We start from the raw sequence: 16,805 nt of genomic DNA, 5'->3' as shown, positions 1-16,805 counted from the left end.
CGTAACTGGAATTTTCGAAGCCATTTGTGTGATATAGCAATTGTGAATGTATCATTGTTTTGAGTGGAAAGACTTGAAATTTATTCTCTATTTAAGAGGACTTTGTTCCTCTCGAAATAATCCAAGATATCAGTCTCCTTATTTGTAAGTGTTTGAAATGTGAAATGTGAAGTTGTAGTCCTTAAGTAGTGAGAATAAGTTCATTTAGATGAGAGAATTTATGTACTTGGAAAATTTTCATCTCTTTTTCATTCTTGGTTTAAGTTACATACTTGATGGTAGTGTTTTAGATGCCTTTAGAGGTTTCTAAATATTTCTAAATATTTAGAACTTTTCTAAGAAGATCCTTTTTGTGATGAAGTTAGTTTCAAGTCCTTGAAGTTGGCTTGGGAATTCCTTCAAGAGTTTAAGGAATCAAGGATCCCCCCCTTTTAATTTTAGGAATTGTATAGTGAAAGTGTTGGAATTTTGGGGATTTTAGTTCTTTGATTCAACCCTTAGTCACATGGCCTCATGAGTTCTATAACTAGGATTTTAACTGAAAGGGGCTTAAGTCTGAGGAGGATGGGATATTAGGAGACTATGTATTAAGAATCAAGGATATATCAAGTAACTATCACCAATACTACCAGATTTTTATATATTTGTTAGCTAATGGAGACAAAAGGTTTGAAAGTCATCATGTGGATCTAGATATGAGACTCAAGTCTATTAGGAGATTGATGGTTGGGAGGTCAGATGCCATTTTTTGGGTGTCATATTTCATGAGGTTGTGACCCTTGTATCAAGTTTTCCCTCATGGTTTCAATGGACCTTGAAACAGTTTTTAACTATTGGAGATTTTCTTCGTATCTAATGACTATGGTGTATTGGCCTATTAGATATTGAGGTATTAAGTATTGGGTATTTGGAGTTTGGGACCCTACTAATGGAATTTCCTCCCGATATTGTTGAAACTTGAAAGGTCCTGACATTGCAAATTAGCATGGTAGGTCCTAAAATGGCATGATGGCATGGTAGGTGCTGACATGGCAAGGTGATGTTTCATAACAACATGGAAACAAGGCGAGACTTTTATGATGTCACATATTGATGTAGTGCTGACATGGCATGTTGACATGGTAAGATGAAGTGGTAAGATGTTGTGGAGTAGAGTGTATAATGGTGTTGAGGTGGAAACTTAGGTAGAGGCGGCATGGACTTCTCACTATTGGGTGTGAGGTATTACATTGCATAACCTTTATTATGAAATGCTAATAATAACATACCTTGATATCCCTGATAGTTAATAGGGTTCAGTGGTTTATGTCCATTATTTGGTTGAGAAGAAGTCATAAATGTGTTGGGCTATGTCTCTTGGAGGGATGATGGCCTAATAACTTTATAGATGAAAATGGTAGATGATGCAAAGCTTAATCACGATCAATATAATATTTTTCGATCAGGTTAGACTGAGATACAATTTGAGGAAGGAGAGTTAACATAGTGGAATTTTTCTCTTTGGGGTAGGTAGTGGGATGATATGACCTCCAAAGGACCAAGCATGATGACATGGTCGAATGAGGTGATGACACATGGAGGATATGGATGTTTATGTGGCCCCTAGAGGAATATTTTCAAATGGACATAACTTTACACTGAGAAAACATATTTGGATAAAGTTTGTACCATTGGAAAGCTATCAATAAGTAGAAGAGGATGGTAATATTAGGAATGATATTTTAAGTGGTTGAGGCAAGATAATTTTTTGGATAACCCCACTTCCTTAAGGTGACCTAGGAGGTTGGGTTTGGATACCTCGTAACCTTAATCAAATATTAAGAGGTTGGGTATGTTACAAAGTCATATCAAAGCTAAGGTTAAACACTTGGATTGAATGGGATTATGAGAGAAAGAATGAGTTAGATCTTGCTGGGGTTAAAAGTTTGTTGTAGCAAAAGTTTGTTGAATTAAGGCACATAGTATTCTGCAGGTTATTGCAAGGGGAACATAAGTCCAATATTCGACAACATTTCATTACATTCAGTCTTCTCCCTTTGTTCCATGGTGGGAATTAATTCTATAGATGGATTTGAGGAATGATCACAATGTGTATAGACACTTAGTTTACCATGTTTGATATGTTATTTTCATCATTATATTCTATAAGTGACCATCTTTGACCTTTTTTGCTCTTATCCATTCACACTTCCACTTGAACTCTCATTTGCTAAAGAAATAGAGATTTTTTGAACCCTTCGAATCTCCATGTTAAGTCATCGAGAGTGTTTTTAGGCCTAAAAATAATCTCTTCTAGTGTTTTGGGTGCGTTGAAGGATAAAAATTTAGCTTTTATAGAGTTTTCATGAACCATAATCTATATTCTAGTCTTCATGTTGATGTCCTTCCTAGTGAACCCAAGGGGTTATCACTTTCTGCTATGGACTCAGATGGTGAAATTTGAGCTATAATAGTGTTGTGGTCACCAACAACCCCCCTCTTTGTTTGATATTAGTAATAACATCAAGCAAAGGGGGACCCTTAACCAAAAAATCCAAAAAATATTTTTGTTTGAAAAATCGTTTGTATTAACTCCCTAAGAGCTATATCGTGTTGCAAAGGAAAAAGAGGCGCTCTCCCAAAGCGCATAAATACACTGAAAGGGAGCGACGCGAGAACTCATCGCACCGCGTGCATTAAAAGCGCTCAAAAGGGGAAAACCTAAAGAACCGCCGACGGCCGATATGCGACGTCGCACGTCGCAATGTCGCATAAGCAACACAAAGTGACAAAGCGAAAACCTTGCGACCTTGCGATCTTGCGATATGCGATTTGCGACCATGCAAAGCTGCGGCCTGCGATATATGGTTTGCGACGAATGAGACCATGAATTGCTGCGATACCACTTATTTACATCGCAATCTTCGATGCTGCGATGCAAATCGCAGAAGCCATTCGTCGCAGGCATTCCTCGGCATGATCTGTGAGCCCAAAATTAGGCGTGCACCTTACAGGAAATTAATGATTGTATGCCTGTGTATCCAAAGATGATTATTTTGCGTTTTTCGAAGAGTCAAGTCATAAGTGGAAAAACGCGTGGTAGCCCTAGAAAAGAGATCTGCTATAGAAGAACGCAAATCTAAGAAGATCTCTTTCAAAGAAGACACCAAGAAGAAGCAAACGAAAGACCCTTTCGATTTGGAAGGAATACAAAAAGTGTTGAAAGCCATGTCCAATGAGATGATTGATATTAAGAAACAAGTAGCAGAGACTTCTTCGAAAAAGCCCTTTAGGACTTTTAAAAGAAATCCTCCCATGGAAGTAAAACCACCTAGTGCTGTCTCAAACGTTGAATCTGAAGAAGACGAAGAAGAAGAGAATACCACTGAAGGGCAGACCGACGAGGAAGAGGTCGTAGAACTACAAGGAATGTGGGACTTCATCCTCCCACAAGAAGAGGATCAAGAAGCATTCCCTGTTAGCACGAGAAGCAAAAATCAACTTGATCCTCCCCTAACTACCCCAAAACAAAAGGGCACAAACCCTGCAACAAAAGAAAAGGTCGCAACAAAAAAGACAACTGCTAAAGCGACCCAGCTTAGCCCAGTCCAATCTGATCAAACGCCTCCATCAAGAACACTAATAGTGTCGGATGAAATGGAATATAACATCATTGATGACATGAAGAATACTAGAGCTAATATCACTCTGTATGAATTGAGTAAATTGAAACACCAGCAGAAAATAATGATGAAAGAATTACATGCTGTGCCTACTACATCTTTACCTACAGTTGTAGCTTCCCACAATCTGGGAAGACCTCCAACCAACACGATCAATAAAATTGATCCAAATGACATCGCCTTGATTGGAGGAAGATCGAGATCCCATACTCCTCCTTTTCTTCTCACATATGAAATCTTCAATAAAAACGTGCACAATTGCTTGGTCGATTCTGGTGCCTCAACGAATATTTTACCCAGGTCAATATGTACCAAATTGAATGTGCAACCTCAAAAATCCACGGTACGTATAGTTCAACTTGATCGATCCCAAGTCGAAGTGATTGGTGAACTCAATCAGGTGACCATAAGATTGTCGTCTAACCAAAAAGTGTGTTAGGTTATCGACATTCTAGTAGCTGATATCCCTGAGTTCTATGGTTTGATTCTTAGCAGGGATTGGTCGGAGAAACTCCACGGATATTTTTCAACCGATTGGTCGCATATGTGGTTACCATACAATGGTAAACCAAATCAGATAAAGGTTGAACGAGAGTTGCACCAAAAATACATAGTGACAGAACTGGAAGGAGAAAATGAAGCCATAACATACAATAGCAGCATTGTAGGCAATTACGCAATAGATTCTTTCCTAGGTAATTTCAATGCTCATATTTCACCATACTTAGAGAATTCATTTTATCCCAAGTTGAAAATTTCTCCCAAACTGATGACTCAAAATGTTTTAGTTTTTTAGATAATTCTGTAAATACATCTTTATTTTGGAAATTATATTTTGACGGATCTAAATCCAATGAGGGAGCAGGAGCAGGATGCGTTCTGATTAACCCAGATGGGAACAAGATTATGCTCACATGCAGACTTGAGTTCGATTGCACGAACAACACGGCGGAGTATGAAGCCTTGGTTCAAGGCCTATACAAAGTAATCAGATTAAACGTTAAGTATCTTCAAGTCTTTGGAGATTCAGAGATCGTCGTAAAATAGGTACGTAACACCATACATTGCCTGTCAAGTCATTTAAAGCATTATCAATCATTAGTTCAAGATCTCACTGCACATTTCGTAGCATTCAACATCTCGTCAATTCCAAGAATTCAAAACGCGAGCGCACACCTGTTAGCTAACGTAGCCTCTAGACTTATCCCTTCTGAAGATTTTAGTCCTGATAGGTTTTCAATAGAATTAATCTTTAGACCATCCATCCCTGACAATATCACCAACTGGAGAGTGTTCAACGACGATCCTGACATCGTAAATTTCCTTACTTCTGAAGGATCCTACTCAAATCAGATAATCGACGAAGACCATCATGATCACCAAATACAACAAAATGGCTCTGACAATGCTATACCGAAATCAGTGGTCAAGTTAGAAGATTTATATGATTTGAAAAGTCGGTTTAAAAGGTCCGCCAATGCTAAACTTTGCAGTTCTACCCTGAACTATGAATTAGTAAACCTAGGGACCGATCAGAAGCCACAAAACGTTAACCTAGGTCACGGCCTAGCCCCTGAAGAGAAATCAGCATATATCCGTCTTCTGAGACAATACAAAAACGTTTTTGCCTGGAATTACGATGAGCTAAAGACATACAACACTTCTATCATTCAACATGTTATCCCTATGATTGACAATGAAAAACCTGTCCAGCAGAAGCTCAGAAAAATACACCCTAACCTAGAAAATCAGATAAAAACTGAGCTTAATAAGTTGTTGAGAGCCAGAATAATCTTCCCCGTAAGGCATTCTAAATGGGTATCCAATATGGTGCCCGTTAGGAAGAAAAACGGAGACATTAGAATCTGTATCGATTTCCGAAATCTCAACAAAGCCTGTCAGAAAGATAACTTTCCCCTCCCACCTATGGAGCAAATATTACAGGCAGTAGCAGGCTCAGAATTAATGTCATTCTTGGATGGATTTTCAGGATACAATCAAGTACTGGTGCATCCCGATGATCAGTTAAAGACTACGTTCTGAACCAAATGGGGCACTTATGCATATCGGAAGATGCCATTTGGTCTGATCAATGCCGGAGCTACCTTTCAGAGAGCCATGGACATCGCGTTTAAAGGGTTAGTCAATAAATCAGTAGTGATTTACCTGGATGATATAACAGTGTACTCCAAAAAATGAAACAACCATCTCAAAGATTTGAAGCAAATCTTTCAAAGATGCTTGAGGTATGGGATTTCGCTCAACCCAAAGAAATCTTTCTTTGCATTAAGCGAAGGGAAATTGCTCGGATTCATAGTGTCGAAATCTGGTATTCACATAGAACCCGACAGAATCAAGGAAATTTCCGAAATATCCATACCCCATAACAAGAAAGCCATGCAATCCTTCCTTGGACAGATCAATTTTGTCAAAAGATTTGTCCCGGATTTTTCACGTATTATTTCTCCCTTACAAAATATGATAAAAAAGAATTCAAATTTCAAATGGGGTCTAGATGAGCACGAAGTGTTCAACTTAATCAAACAAGCTATCATCAATGCTCCATCTTTGGCCACCCCAAATTTTTCGGAATCTTTTATCTTGTACACTTTTGCCTCAGAGAAATCCTATGCCGCGATTTTGACCCAAGCAAATCAAGAGAAAGCGGAAGCTCCAATCGCATTCTTTAGCTCGAACTTACAAGGTGCTGAAATTAATTACTCAGACGTAGAGAAACAAGCATATGCTGTTTTCAAAGCGATCAAATATTTCAGACCTTTCTTGCTTAAAGCCCACACTAAAGTCGTAGTACCGTTTCCGGCGGTAAGAAACCTTTTGGTGCAGAAAGACGTGGGCGAAAAGAGAGCTAATTGGATCACCGCTTTACAAGAATATGATCTTGAGATCAAACCAGCAAACATCGTAAGAGGTCAAGGCTTCTGCAAGATGTTAGCCGGAGCATCGCAAATCCCGGAGAACTCATCTGAAGAGGTACAAGTGTATGAGGTAAGCCTAAACGATGCAGAATCATCATATGCTGACACCATTTATTTTCTTAAGAACGGGTATGCTCCATCTCAGACCAAGAAAAGAGCTCTGAGATTAAAAGCTAAACAATACCAGCTCATAAATGATGTCTTGTTTAAAAGGAATTACGATTCTGTGCTTCTTAGGTGTCTTGAGAAAACTGAAGCCGAAATGGTTTTGCAGGAACTCCACGATGGACCAACGGGTGGACACTATGCCGGAGATGCGACTGCACATAAAATCTTGCGTGCAAGATATTATTGGCCCACGCTGTTCAAAGACTCATACAATCACGTAAGGAAATGCCAAGTCTGCCAGACTGCTGCAGGAAAACAAAGGAACCCGTCCATGCCGCTACAACTAGTCATCATCGACCAACCATTCAGTCAATGGGGCTTGGACATAATAGGTGAGATCATTCCTCACTCTTCTAAGCAGCATAAGTATATCCTTACGGCAACTGATTATTTTACCAAATGGGTAGAAGCAGTTCCTCTCAAGATAGTTCATTCTGAAAATATTATTGAATTCATAGATCAATTTATCATCACTAGGTTTGGATTGCCAACAACATTAATGTTTGATAACGCTTCATATTTTTCTGGAAATACTATGACTGAGTTTGCGCTTAAAAGAGGGTTCAAACTGAAATATTCTGCAAACTACTATCCGCAAGGTAATGGATTGGCTGAGTCAACAAACAAGAACCTAATCAGAATTATCAAAAGAACAGTCGACCAAAACCAAAAGAATTGTCACAAAGCGTTGGTAAATGCTTTATGGGCTGATAGAATCACAAAGAAAGCTTCAATCGACACTTCTCCCTTTAATTTAGTTTATGGGAGAGAAGTGGTTCTTCTGACTCACCTAGTCATTCCCTCTTTGTCTTTAGTGCAATATATCGATGAAGTATCTACTTCCTCTTTACAATTAAGACAAATGGAAATAATCAAACTAGAAGAATAAAGAGAACAAGCTAGGAAAACCCATGCTCATCACCAAGTGCTAATAAAATCTTCTTTTGACTCAAGCATCATAACCAGAAAAAACTTTCAGATGGGTGATTTAGTTTTGAAATGGGATAAGGCTCATGAAGAAAAGGGCAAACATACGAAATTTCAAAAGCTGTGGCTTGGCCCTTTTCAGATTGTAGAAGTCGTAGGCCCGTCTACATTCGTGTTGCAGGATCTGGCAGGAAGGAGAGATTCTTTACCTGTCAATGGACTGATTCTTAAATTATACTTTCCATAGAAGAGAATTCTTCTAATTTTTGTAGGATAGATTTAGTTTTTAGTTTTTATTTTGTTTTGTTTTTCTCTTTTTATGAATAAAACCCATTGTAAATGATCATTTAAAAAGGATTCATGAAAGAGCACGCCAATTCTCTATCAGATTTTGATTTCGCTTGTACAAATAGAATTTTTTTTTGAAAATCTGAATTTTATTATTGACAAATAGAGTTAACTTCACTTTGATTACGATACTCGTTTCGACCTCTAAAAAACTTTGACAAAAGCAACGTTTGGTAAAAGAATTGTTTTGTATCAGCACCATGAAAGGTATCATCAATAATAAAATAAGCATTCTCTGCAAAACTGTTGTTTTCAAAAACTCTATTATTGTCGTCCAGAGCTTTCTTAAGGAAAAACAATGACTTCCTCCCTGCTAAAAGGAAATTACAGCATTCAGAGAAACAATCCAAGGAAAACACTATATCTCAAAGAATAAGAGGTCTCATCACGAGCCGGCTTATCATGATCACAGATATTATAACTTGCTGACTTTGCCAATACTGTCTATCAAAACAGGGCAACGACTTAAGATTGTTGCAATCAAAAGACAAGAGGTCTCATCACAAGCCGGCTTGTTCAGCAAAAGTGTAAATCAAGTGAATGACTGTGTCATAATTTGGCCACCAAACCAAGACATTGTTCTTTAGAGAATTTAAAAAGGAAAAGTGTGTCAAAAAGGATTTTTCTCTGGAATGTTGCGAGTAACCTCAAACAGGAAAAAGGATCATTGCTGGATAACATGGTAACTGTTGGCATTATGATTCAAGTGTTGTCCTTGATGGCAACTCACTCAGAGGTTGGTACAGATGCTCAGAAGTTGGTACAGGTAATGGCAACTTAATCAGAAGACAGATCCTAGTACAGCTTACCAAGGAAGTTCATACACGCAGGTTTGTTAAGCCCAAGTCGCGTGTACACGCAGGTTGGCTTCAGAAAAAGTGCGTGTATGTGGAAAAGTACCTTTGGTCCATGGCGGTTAGTCCTTGGAAGTTGTGCCTATGGTTTCGGACCATTGTGTCTCGACGGGTGTGTCGATCCCTAGTTTTGAAGTTGATGGTATTGTGTTTCTATGGTTTTGGCTCTTGGTATTGAACAAGGCCTAAGGCTATATAAGGAGAAGATCACTAGGCAAAGATATGTGTGTGGGTGTCTGACGCAGTGAGAGGATCTGGTATTGCTGGTTATCTGTTTGGGACGCTTGGCAAGGGTCGGATCTGACAGCAAAGGCAGAAGTAATCATTTCTAGATCTGCACGCGGGTTGCCTTTGGAGAAAGCGCGTATACACGCGGTTTTGGTACAGTGAAGTAGCGTATGCATGATAAGGGTTGATATTTCAGGTTGTTGCTGATTCTGGTGGTTGTTGCAGAGTTCTAGATTCTGGTTTGGGTTCTGTGTTCTTGATGACAGGGTTTCATTGATTCGGTATTGGGTTGTTTAATGAATTATGATGCAAGTATAAGTTGATGATTGTATTGCGGTAATGTTTGCTTTGTACTCTTGGATCCAGTCTGAAAATTGATGAAACGTGGTCCCTGAAGGTTGTAGGGTCAGCACCTACGTACTAGTAAATGGATCAGCTAGTACAAGAGCTGAGGGGGTTGTAGCTCCCTTCCAAAAGTAGTTGGAAAACGAGAGAGGGTTGTAGCCCTCTGCAGGTTGTAGCCTGCGTGCTGGTAAAGGACTGCACCAGTATATTGTAAAAGAAGTTTCTCATTAAAGAAGAAAGAGACGAATTGCAGCAGGTGGTTTTCACCCACATTGGGTTTCCACCTTATATCATGGTGTTCATGTGTGTGGCTCTTGTGTGATGTTCTGTTCTGTTATACTGCACCTGTTTACTGTTAAATTGCTTAATAATGTTCTGATGCATTTACTGAAGATAAGATTAACTGAATCATAAGATATCTGCATATACGCTAGTTGCTTTAGACACAGTCGCGTGTACACGCGGATTCACTTAACTGAAGTCACGTATATGTTTCTGAGTATGAAATTGAAAAGGTTTTATTGATCTGATAATACTGATTCACCCCCCCTCTCAGTATTATTTCCAACAATTGGTATCAGAGCAGGTCCTTCAGAGGAAGCTTGATCGCTTGAAGGAAAAGATCCATCAAAATGGCTAATCCAGAAAGAGAGGCACACATCAGGCCACCAGTCTTTGACGGGAACAATTTTACTCACTGGAAGATAAGAACCACTGCATATCTACAGTCTCTTGGAGCAGAAGTTTGGGGACTCGTAGAAGGAGGATACAAATTCCCATCAGCAACTCCTACAGATCCAGCAGAGAAAAAGCAATATGAGCTCAATGCCAAAGTAGTTAATGTCCTATTGAGTACTTTGACTCAATCAGAATTTATGAAGATCATGCATCTCAAATCAGCTAAGGAAATATGGGACAAAATCGTTACAAGCTACGAAGGAGATGATCAGGTAAAAATAGCGAAGCTTCAAACTCTCAGAATCCGGTATGAAACTCTTAAGATGCGAAGTAATGAAAGCGTAGCTAATTATTTCCTGCGTATGGATGAGATTGTGAATTGTATGAGGGATCTGGGTGAAGAATTTGAGGAAGTTGTCTTAGTTCAAAAGGTTTTGAGATCTCTGTCTACTAAATTTGATTCTAAAGTATCTGCCATAGAAGAAAAGGAGAATGTGCGGAAAATTACCATGTCACAGCTTCACGAGATCTTAACTGCTTTTGAAATGTGACAAGAGGTACCACCAGAGGCTGCATTCGAAGTGTCAGAGGAAGAAGATGAGGTAAATTTTGTCAAGAATCTTGAACGGGGAACTGGACGGTTCAAAGATAAGCTGCCTTTCAAATGTTTTCTATGTGGTAGAGTTGGTCACTATGCTGCTAGATGTCCTCATAACAAAGAAAGGATATATGAAGAAGATGGTAGAAGCTATTATTCCCATATTAAAAGTTCATTAAATGATAGTGAAGATATTAGAAGTCTCATGGCGCACAAGAAGAAGAATGCTTCATCCAATAATAGCGAGGATATTAAAAGTCTCATGGCACATGAAGAGAAGAATGCAGAAACTGAAGAAGCTGCCAAATTAAAAGAACTATTGGAAACAGAAACCAGGGTAAGGGAGAGATTGCAGGATATAGCAAAAGATCAGAGCACAACTATTCAGAGACTTGAATCAAAGATCCTCTCTCTAAAAGAAGATCTTGAAGATCAAGAACATGAAGTGATCAAACTAAAGCGACAAGTGGAAGAAGGGAGAAAAGTTGAAGAAGACCTAAGGAAGCAGTATCTGAAAAAGGAAGAACAACATCAGGTTGAGGTAAATATCTTGAAAGGTAAACTAGAAGAAAAGGATAAGCTCTTACGATTTCAAGATAGTTCTAAAGTCTTGGATGATATTCTTAATAGTCAAAGATCTCCTGCTATCAAGACTGGTCTTGGTTTTCATGAATATGGTGAAGGTGAATCTAGTTCACAAGGTGAGGCAAGAAACTCTAATGAGAAATCTGAAATGCTCAAGGAACAACCAAGGAAAGAAATTCCTCAAGGAAGATCCTTTACTCCTAACTATGGACGTGATAGACGATTATTTCCTCCGCTGAATAATGTTGAATGTTATGTATGTCATAATCTTGGACATGTTGCAGCCAGATGCAGAAGTAGAATGGTTCAAGAAAGATCATCGCATCCCAAGTATTTCAGAGGGTATTGCTTTGCCTGCAATGCATATGGACACAAAGCAATTGATTGTGATAGAAGGAACATGAAAAATATAAGGTGTTATACATGCAACAACTATGGGCATAAAGCAAGGGAATGCAGGAGCAGATTTCAAAATTCAAGACAAGGGGACCATACATCATCACAGTTGCAGGAATTGAAGAAGACAGAGACAGAAAGGTGTGGGACAACTCAGTCAGCTGACATAACAGACACAGGGGAATCTGAAAGTGATGAGATTCAGTATTCCATCCTGCATACGCTGAAATAATGAAGACAAGTCGCGTATATACGCGAGTTACAGGCTGCAAAGTCGCGTATATGGAGAAAGGGCAGCAGAACAGACCCAGGTTCAGTCATGGTTGGCTCAGGCTCAGGGGGAGCAGAACAGACTCAGGAAATGGTTCAGACATGGTTGGCTCACACTCAGGGGGAGAATATTCCTCAAATAATGCATTGTTGGCATTATGGTTAGAAGTTGTTGATAAAGTCTATGAAGCTAAATGATACATCTTACTGTTTAGGAATGGGATTGCAGGCTGATGCTTATGGTACAGATCATGATGCTGTTGGTGGCTTTCATAAGTCTTGGTCTAGATATTTCGTCTCTATGTCATGTATCTCTTGTGATATCTCTTTTTATGGTGTCAAGGTCATGTAACGGCCTATGTTGGTTTCCCCACTATGCCTGGGATGAATGATGAATGTATGTTGAGTCTTTTGGTGATAGGAAGGTCTTCTATGATGTATAAGACCTTGTTCTTCTTGAAGAACATCTTTTGCAGATCTTGCCTACAGTCAAGGGGAGCATGTACAGCACAATTCAGCAAGAGCAGGATGGATAGATTGGTACACTTTGGCATACACAAAGGGGGAGCACAGTTGGAGATTTCAGCAAGTACTCAGGGGGAGTATGGACAGCAGAAGGTATACCAAAGAAGAGAATATCTTGGTCCGCCCTTTGCCCTTGATGTCAAAGGGGGAGAGTGACTTGGTGTAGTGGTTGCCATCAAGTCCAAAGGGGGAGATTGTTGGCATTATGATTCAAGTGTTGTCCTTGATGGCAACTCACTCAGAGGTTGGTACAGATGCTCAGAAGTTGGTACAGGTAATGGCAACTTAATCAGAAGACAGATCCTAGTACAGCTTACCAAGGAAGTTCATACACGCAGGTTTGTTAAGCCCAAGTCGCGTGTACACGCAGGTTGGCTTCAGAAAAAGTGCGTGTATGTGGAAAAGTACCTTTGGTCCATGGCGGTTAGTCCTTGGAAGTTGTGCCTATGGTTTCGGACCATTGTGTCTCGACGGGCGTGTCGATCCCTAGTTTTGAAGTTGATGGTATTGTGTTTCTATGGTTTTGGCTCTTGGTATTGAACAAGGCCTAAGGCTATATAAGGAGAAGATCACTAGGCAAAGATATGTGTGTGGGTGTCTGACGCAGTGAGAGGATCTGGTATTGCTGGTTATCTGTTCGGGACGCTTGGCAAGGGTCGGATCTGACAGCAAAGGCAGAAGTAATCATTTCTAGATCTGCACGCGGGTTGCCTTTGGAGAAAGCGCGTATACACGCGGTTTTGGTACAGTGAAGTAGCGTATGCATGATAAGGGTTGATATTTCAGGTTGTTGCTGATTCTGGTGGTTGTTGCAGAGTTCTAGATTCTGGTTTGGGTTCTGTGTTCTTGATGACAGGGTTTCATTGATTCGGTATTGGGTTGTTTAATGAATTATGATGCAAGTATAAGTTGATGATTGTATTGCGGTAATGTTTGCTTTGTACTCTTGGATCCAGTCTGAAAATTGATGAAACGTGGTCCCTGAAGGTTGTAGGGTCAGCACCTACGTACTAGTAAATGGATCAGCTAGTACAAGAGCTGAGGGGGTTGTAGCTCCCTTCCAAAAGTAGTTGGAAAACGAGAGAGGGTTGTAGCCCTCTGCAGGTTGTAGCCTGCGTGCTGGTAAAGGACTGCACCAGTATATTGTAAAAGAAGTTTCTCATTAAAGAAGAAAGAGACGAATTGCAGCAGGTGGTTTTCACCCACATTGGGTTTCCACCTTATATCATGGTGTTCATGTGTGTGGCTCTTGTGTGATGTTCTGTTCTGTTATACTGCACCTGTTTACTGTTAAATTGCTTAATAATGTTCTGATGCATTTACTGAAGATAAGATTAACTGAATCATAAGATATCTGCATATACGCTAGTTGCTTTAGACACAGTCGCGTGTACACGCGAATTCACTTAACTGAAGTCGCGTATATGTTTCTGAGTATGAAATTGAAAAGGTTTTATTGATCTGATAATACTGATTCACCCCCCCTCTCAGTATTATTTCCAACAGTAACCCTGTCGAGGCTATGGACGCTTGCGGGCAGCAGAGGCTCTACCTACGACAAATGAGCATACTTTTAAGCCAGTACGCAGAGAAGACCTTATTTTATCTTTAATCAAGACCAAGTAATGTCTGATGCGAGTGCAAGAAAAAACCTGAGGAAGCAAGCAATTGGGATATAAAAAGGGTTGAGACAAAATATCGTTGACAAGGTGAGGGGTAATCTACTCTATCTGTCCATAACAAAATTTAGACATATAAAAAATTTTGCTGTTTCAGAAGTGAACGGTCAATAGAAATGCAGAGATAACTGGTTCTTCACAGTGAATCACCATTGTTGTGGTCACCAACAACCCCCCTCTTTGTTTGATATTAGTAATAACATCAAGCAAAGGGGGACCCTTAACCAAAAAATCCAAAAAATATTTTTGTTTGAAAAATCTTTTGTATTAACTCCCTAAGAGCTATATCGCGTCGCAAAGGAAAAAGAGGCGCTCTCCCAAAGCGCATAAATACACTGAAAGGGAGCGACGCGAGAACTCATCGCACCGCGTGCATTAAAAGCGCTCAAAAGGGGAAAACCTAAAGAACCGCCGACGGCCGATATGCGACGTCGCACGTCGCAATGTCGCATAAGCAGCACAAAGTGACAAAGCGAAAACCTTGCGACCTTGCGATCTTGCGATATGCGATTTGCGACCATGCAAAGCTGCGACCTGCGATCTATGGTTTGCGATGAATGAGACCATCAATTGCTGCGATACCACTTATTTACATCGCAATCTTCGATGTTGCGATGCAAATCGCAGAAGCCATTCGTCGCAGGCATTCCTCGGCATGATCTGTGAGCCCAAAATTAGGCGCGCACCTTACGGGAAATTAATGATTGTACGCCTGTGTATCCAAAGATGATTATGTTGCGTTTTTCGAAGAGTCAAGTCATAATGGGTGACATGATTATGCATTCATTAGAACTTAATTGCTTTCATGTCAATCTTTTCTTCTATCTCTTTTCATTTACGTGAACTATAAGTCAGCAACTGATATAAATCTATATGCAGGAAACATCTAAGGAAAAGCGCCAGAGCTAAAAGAACAGAGAGGAGATGACTTCACAGATGGATACTGCATACAGCAAGGCTGCGGATTCCAGAGTATCACTCAACAAATGCTGATGGGAATAGGCTATCTAGGACTCAGAGTCAAAGGCGCACAAAAGCAAAGTGTTTATGAAAGATCCTGAGTCCCAAATTGGGTAAAGCAAAAAGAAAAATGCTTAAGGGGAAAGACGTCTCAGAAAAGCCTGGAACAAAGAATGGAAACAAGTTTCAATTGAGAAAATCATTCAGGCAACAAAATCCCCAGCTCATTGAGTCATTCGCATGGCCGGAAACCGAAATAGCAACAACACAATCAGTTTGAAAGAAATCTGAGTTGTACTAAGTATACACGCTGTGAAGACACTCCTCCAGAAGAACACTTTCAAAAATATCTTCTAGTTCGTTAGAAAGAGGTGCCAGCTCTTGTTATTTATAATTTTCAAGCTTGAACAAAAGGAAAGGACAAGCAGCCGACTCTTTCACGGCGAACAGCGCATCGCTTACAACACTAAGGAGCAGATACAGAAATGGTTAGAAATTAGATTTAGTTTTTAGAAATAAATTTGTTTTAGTAAAAGGGCGGTCATTTGAAGCCGTTCCCTAAATTTGTGTAATTAAAATTAGCCGGTTAGTAGTATTTAACCCTTCTCGTTGCATTGGAGAAGGGTCCGGAAATTTGTCAAAAACCTTGTCCTCAGAACATGCACTTTTGCACCCTCGGAGGGGGTTTTTGATGAATGGACGGATCGAGATTTATTTATGTTTGCATTTTAATACCTGCTACTGATGTTGCACTTCTGTACTCTTAGTAGGCATTAGAGGTAAGTAGAAATAGATCGTTATTGCTTAAGGTCTGTGAGTATAAAATCAGTCATAAATGGTACTTTTATCTCTTGACGAATTTCTGCTCACATTCTTAGAGTAATATACAGCTGTTGTTGTTTATATGTTAATGTATGAATGAGTCGACTACCATTTGGCACTTTTGTACGGTGGAGTCATTGATTTGTGCTTAATACATGAATAACTGATTATGCGATATGCTGTTCACAACCGTTTTGCTTAACTTTTTATGCAGGATGGTTCATCTTAATTGATTTATATTCTCATAATAGCTGAATAATCTTCATTACCAGTTATTGTGTGAAATCTTTCTAGATTGCATAATGGAAAAGGTTCTATCCTGGGTTAGCGTAGATTAGATGTGTTGTTCTTGATAGATTAAAGTAGTATAAAATTCAGTCTCAGAGTTTAGAATTAAATTAGCTTAGAAATAATTCCAGATTTTCATTATCATATTCTACACACACACACATCACCGAACTCTACACACACACACCCCTTAGATCGGGAAGCTAGTCCCGTTATCCCCAGTCGGACCCGCTACACCAAACGGGCACGGAGCCGCCAACCAGGTTCCCGACCGGGTGGGTATCCCCTTGTTGTTGACCCGATTTCAGGGCCCTCAACAAATAGTAACATGTTTGCAAAGATTGTGTTTAGGTATTGGGTTGGTAAAACAAGTTGTGAGGGTAGATTGTGATAGTCATAGTGCAATCTTCCTAGTGAAGAAGTCATGCGATTATTCTAAGACAAAACATGTTGATGTTTAATATTACTTTGTGAGAGATATGGTTGAAGAAAAAATGGTGATCCTAGTGAAGGTGGACACTTTAAAGTGTGTTGCA

Source organism: Pinus tabuliformis, chromosome 6 (genome assembly GCF_031772625.1).
Source record: "Pinus tabuliformis cultivar Carrire ecotype Pingquan chromosome 6, CPIR1, whole genome shotgun sequence".
NCBI classification, from domain to species: Eukaryota; Viridiplantae; Streptophyta; class Pinopsida; order Pinales; family Pinaceae; genus Pinus; species Pinus tabuliformis.
This window is presented reverse-complemented; position numbering follows the sequence as displayed.